Here is a 6,184-nt window from a genome sequence, read left to right as displayed (position 1 = left end):
GACAGGAAGGGGACAACAGAGGATGAGATGGCTGGATGGCATCACTGACTCGATGGACGTGAGTCTGAGTGAACTCCTGGAGATGGTGATGGACAGGGAGGCCTGGCGTGCTGCGATTCATGGGGTCGCAGAGAGTCAGACATGACTGAGCAACTGATCTGATCTGATCTGATGCAGATAATACCACCCTTATGGCAGAAAGCAAAGAAGAACTAAAGAGCTTCTTGATTAAAGTGAAAGAGGAGAGTGAAAAAGCTGGCTTAAAACTCAGTATTCAGAAAACTAAGATCATGGCATCTGCTCCCATTACTTCAAGGCAAATAGATGGAGAAACAGTGACAGACTTTATTTTCTTGAGCTCCAAAATCACTGCAGGTGGTGAATGCATCCATGAAATTAAAAGATGCTCCTTGGAAGAAAGCTATGACCAACTCAGACAGCTTATTAAAAAGCAGAGGCATTACTTTGCCAATAAAGTCTGTCTAGTCAAAGCTATGGTTTTTCCAGTAGTCATATATGGATGTGAGAGTTGGACCATAAAGAAAGCTGAGTGCCGAAGAATTGATGTTTTTGAACTATGATGCTGGATAAGACTCTTGAGAGTCCCCTGGACTGTGAGGAGATCCAGCCAGTCCGTCCTAAAGGAAATCAGTCCTGAATATTCACTGGAAGGACTGATGCTGAAGCTGAAGCTCAATACTTCGACCTAGCTTTTTTGGTAAAACATGGTAAACCACAAGGAACTTTGGTAAACTTTGGTAAACCACAGGGAACTGAATTGAAAGGTGAGTAAAAGTATGGGTCTAGACTTTTTAGATATAACACAGTGCAATCCAATGTTTTTAACTTCAACACTGTTGACATTTTTGGATCAGGTAATTTTTTTGCTGTGAATGTGCTGTTTTGTACATTTTAATCCGTTTTCCTGCATCTCTGGCTTCTACACTCTAGATATCACAACAATCCCCCAGTTGTGACAATAAAAAATAGCTCCAGATATTGCCTAAAGTTGCTTGGCAAAGGAAGATGAAAGGGATATACTGTCTCTGGATAAGAATCATGGGGTAAACCATCTGAAAAATCTGTGATTAAAAAAGAAAAACATTGTTAATCATGGTGTGCTGAGAATTGGATTGTAAATGAAGTATTATATCTGTTAAAAACATTGATGTTATATGAAATATGTTTTTTTTTTAATCTGGACCCAGTGCAAAGCTATTTTTCCAGCACATTTGTTACTGAATTTGTTTGAGAGGAAGGTTTACTGATTTCTTTGCCTTGTCAACAGTTGCTTCAGCTGTGTCCGTCTCTTTGCTACACCGCAGACTGTTAGCTTGCCAGGTCCTCTGTCCATGGGATTCTCCAGGTAAGAATACCGAGGTGGGTTGCCATGCCTTCCTCCAGGGGATCTTCCCCATCCAGGGGTCGATCCCGCACCTCTCAAGTCTCCTGACCACTAGTGCCACCTGGAAGCCCCAGTCAGTCACTAAGCCATGTTAATTTATTCATCCTTCTTGATTTTCATTCCACTGAGCCATTACTTATATTTAGTAGTAAATTTCAGCCACAGCCATTTCATCCAGTACAATGGCCCAAACTGACTCATTTTCTAACTTTTGATTCCCTACTCTCAATAATACTAGTAGATATCAAATCGCCAGCCTTGGTCAGATACAGAACTCTCACTTCTGTAATCAAGTTCCCTCAGAAGGGGGAAACTAACAAAAGATGACATTCTCAATTAGACAGATTAGCAAAACTGAACAGACCTTCCTAAATCTCTCTGGCCCTTTAGGTATGATTGTAGGGAGGAGAGGAACCTGGATCAGACCATCCATGTCTTGCTGCTAAGTAGCTTCAGTCGTGTCCGACTCTATGCGACCCCATAGACGGCAGCCCACCAGGCTCCTCTGTCCATGGGATTCTCCAGGCAAGAACACTGGAGTGGGTTGCCATTTCCTCCTCCAATGCATCAAAGTGAAAAGTCAAAGTGAAGTCGCTCAGTCGTGTCCGACTCCTAGCCACCCCATGGACTGCAGCCTACCAGGCTCCTCCATCCATGGGATTTTCCGGGCAAGAATACTGGAGTGGGGTACCATTGCCTTCTCACTATTCACAAATCCTCTGAGGTCCTACTTAACAGACAAGAAAGTTAAAAAATAAAGTGTGAAGTTGCTGTTTACTGTAGCTTGTATATATCAACCTACATGGTTGGGTGAGCAATGTTAGTCCACAGTCATGTTCTGTCTATATAGTAACAGAACTATATGTATGGCCATACATATAGTTGGCCATCCCTTGGCCATGTGCCATTTAGCAAATAAAAATACACTGTGCCCAACTAAAGATTCTGGATAAATTATTTGCTGTTTATTTGAAATTCAAATTTAAATTTAACTGACTGTCCTATATTTTATTTGGCAACCAAAGCTCAACTTGATAATAAAGTTGATAATAAACTCCAGAGAAGAATTCATGTTCCTCAACACATAGCCATGATCTCTAGTACATAGTGTAAATCTTTATAGAAATTTTCAAATAATAAATGTGAAATGAATTAAAATTTCCCCTATATATTGAAATATACCATAAGGCACACTGATGTTACATATGAACATCAGAAATGTTACCAATTATTCAGACTCAGCTTAGCCACTATATATAGTATGAAGAATATGTCACAATTTTAAGGGACATGGCCTGAATACAGTGACAAAGCTAGCTCCCTTCCTTCCCCCATCCCATGATAGCTCACCCCCCTCACCCCCGCCGGAAAGGTAGGCACTTATGTGGGGGTGTCCCTGGCCCAAGCCAGGGGAGGGTTCATCACCATCAGTATCACTGTCAGAGCTGCCATCCAGGAGCCTCTGGGGAAACACAGTCACACCATGCTGGAGAACAGGAAACGACAAGGTATGGGGGAGCAGGGAAGTCTCACTCAGTAAAGACATGAGCCCTCCTCCACCCACATTCCAAGTGATACCAACAAACGCTCATATCTTTGTTCCTGGATTGGGTGAGCTCAGTATTGGAGAACCAATCAGCACCAGAGATGAGAAGCATCATCAGTTGCTGATCAGAGATTTAGTATGAGAGTCCTCTTCTGAAACTTTAGAATTTCTTCCCTTAAAAGGTTTTCATTTATTGCTTCAAAGGTTTGTCCAGTCACATAGGAAACATTTTAATTGAGCCCTTGTTGTGAGCCATCTGTATGCTGGCCAGTGAATTATTAATATACTCAAGTTTGACTTTTAGGATTGCTTCTTTCCTCTGCATTTGGAGAAAGAGCTATTTTGACAAATGTATGTGTGGATGTGTTTAGAAGTTGAGGTGGTGGATAGAAAATGATTGCAAGTTAGGAGACCTTTAATCAGTCCCTTGTTGCACTGCAACTTAGTCTTACAGATTTGGGGAAATTACTTACCTTCTACAGTTGACCTTTCAGTTGCTTCAGTACTGAAAAGTGCTGTGATTCTGTGGACTCCTCAAGGAACAGTATCTCCTGGTAACTGATGATATGACAGAATTATCGCTGTTGATTAGACAGCAGCCTGTCCCTCCTAACAGCTTGAGACGTCTCAATAAACTAAAGAAAATTTAAAGTTAGACAATAATTTAACCCAAGTAAAAAGGTTTTTCAAATATGACTCCTGATACTTTCACTGACCTTAGTGACACCTCCAGAAAACACATTAAGAAGCTTAAAAGAGACAATCTCCGTGGACTAGAAGGTATTAAAGATACCTTTGTAGAGTACACAGTCTAACAGTGTGAAAAGGCCAACTGTCCAAATCAAAATATGCAGGGAACTGAAGAATTGATAAAGGGCTCAAAGTCAATCTTTGGCCCAATGACTCAGTTTTAGCATAATTAGTGTTTCTATGAAAATATGTTCAATTTTTTACTCCCAGTGCTTATTATGATTTCCTCATTTTATTGGAAATATGTCCCCTGAATACATCTCCTCTTGTACTTTATCCTAAGGAAAGATATGGAAAGACCTTGCTCTTAAATTTATTATGATGTGTTCAAGAAATAGAACGCTATGAAAAGGAGACAAAAATATACAATGGAGAAAAGACAGTCTCTTCAATAATTAGTGCTGGGAAAACAGGGCTGCTCCATGAAAAAAAAGTGAAATCAGAACATTCTCTAACACCATATACAAAAATAAACTCAAAATGGATTAAGGCTTAAATGTAAGACCAGAAACCACATAAGTTCTAGACAAAAACATAGGCAGAACATTCCTTGAGATAGATCATAGCAGAATTTTATGGACCTGACTCCTAAAGCAAAGGGAATAAAAGCAAAAATAAACAAATGGGACCTAATTAAACCTAAAAGTTTTTGCATAGTAAAGGAAACCATTCACAAAATGAAAAGACTGAATGGTAGATAATATTTGCTAATAGCATAAATGATAAGGAATTAATATCAAAAATATATAAACAGCTCATATAACTCAAAATTAAATTAAAAACCAAACAACCCAATTTAAAAATGAGAAAAATACCTGAATATGTATTTTTCTAAAGAAGACATACAGATGGCCACTGCTGCTGCTGCTGCTGCTACTAAGTCGCTTCAGTCGTGTCCGACTCTATGCAACCCCATAGACGGCAGCCCACCAGGCTCCTCTGTCCATGGGATTCTCCAGGCAAGAACACTGGAGTGGGTTGCCGTTTCCTTCTCCAGTGCAGGAAAGTGAAAAGTGAAAGTGAAGTCACTCAGTCGTGTGTGACTCAGCGACCCCATGGACTGCGGCCCACATACTCAACATCATTGATCAACAAAGAAATACAAATTAAGACCACAATGAGATATAATCTCACACCTGTAGGAATGGTTATCATCAAAAAGAACACAAGTTAACACATGTTGGAGAGGATGTAGAGAAAAGGGAACACTCGTACGCTGTTGGTGGGAATGTGAATTGGTGCAGCCACTGTGGAAGATTTCATGGAGGTTTTTCAAGAAACTAAAAATAGAACCCAGCAATTCCATTCCTGGGTATATATCTAAAAAGAAAAAGGAAAGAAAACACTAATTCAAAATGATTGATGCAGCATTAATTATAATGGCCAAGATATGGAGACAAGTTTAGTGTCAATCAACAGATGAATGGGTAAAGAAGATGTGGTATATATAGCCAACAAAAAATAATGAAATTTTGCCATTTGCAGCAACATGGATGGAATTGGAGTGGTGTTATACTAAGTGAAGTCAGGGAGAGCAAGACAGATATTGTATGATAGCTCTTACATGTGGAAATCTAAAAACTAAAATAAACTAGCATGTGCTTGTATGCTACGTCGCTTCAGTCATGTCCAACTCTGTGCGATCCTATGGACTACAACCTTCCAGGCTCCTCTGTCCATGGGATTCTCCAGGCAAGAATACTGAAGTGGGTTGCCATGCCCTCCTCATGGAATCTTCCCAACCCAGGGATCAAACCTGTGTCTCTTATGTCTACCTGCGTTGACAGGTGGGTTCTTTACCACTAGTGCCACCTGGGAAGCCCAAAACAAGCTAGGGTTTATAGCGAAAAGAATCAGATTCAAAGATATAGAGAACAAGCTAGTGGTTACCAGTGGGAAGAGGGAAATGAGGAGGGGCAAAAAAGGGAAGGCGGTTAAGAGGTACAAACTATTATGTATAAAATAAAAAATGAGCTACAAGGATATATTGTACAACAGAAGGAATGGAGCTAATATTTTATAATGTCTATAAATGGAGTTTAACCTTTTAAAATTGTAAATTACTATGTTGCATACCTGTATCATATAATATGCTCCCCCCCACTCCAGTATTCTGGCCTGGAGAATTCCTAGACGCCTCTTGATGAAAGTGAAAGGGGAGAGTGAAAAAGTTGGCTTAAATCTCAACATTCAAAAAAAGAAGATCATGGCATCTGGTCCCATCACTTCATGGGAAATAGATGGGGAAAGAGTGGAAACAGTGTCAGACTTTATTTTTCTGGGCTCCAAAATCACTGCAGATGGTGACTGCAGCCATGAAATTAAAAGACACTTACTCCTTGGAAGGAAAGTTATGACCAACCTAGATAGCATATTCAAAAGCAGAGACATTACTTTGCTAACAAAGGTTCGTCTAGTCAAGGCTATGGTTTTTCCTGTGGTCATGTATGGATGTGAGAGTTGGACTGTGAAGAAGGCTGAGT

The 6,184-nt window shown here is 40.1% G+C and overlaps 1 long non-coding RNA gene across 1 annotated transcript in view; it reads right to left on the bottom strand.

The window, feature by feature from the left end:
- Positions 1-4,559, bottom strand: part of LOC104992403 — a 5,113-nt gene extending 554 nt beyond the window's left edge. The window contains exons 1-2 of the long non-coding RNA XR_825696.1: positions 4,517-4,559; positions 3,425-3,509 (exon numbers count right to left, since the gene is read on the bottom strand). This is a non-coding gene — a long non-coding RNA (uncharacterized LOC104992403). The remainder of the gene's footprint in view (positions 1-3,424; positions 3,510-4,516) is intronic.
- Positions 4,560-6,184: the final 1,625 nt, after the last annotated feature.

Source organism: Bison bison, unplaced genomic scaffold, assembly GCF_000754665.1.
Source record: "Bison bison bison isolate TAMUID 2011002044 unplaced genomic scaffold, Bison_UMD1.0 scf7180017864214, whole genome shotgun sequence".
NCBI classification, from domain to species: domain Eukaryota; kingdom Metazoa; phylum Chordata; class Mammalia; order Artiodactyla; family Bovidae; genus Bison; species Bison bison.
Note: the sequence above shows the minus strand (reverse complement) of the source record. Positions and strands in the feature narration are given on the sequence as shown.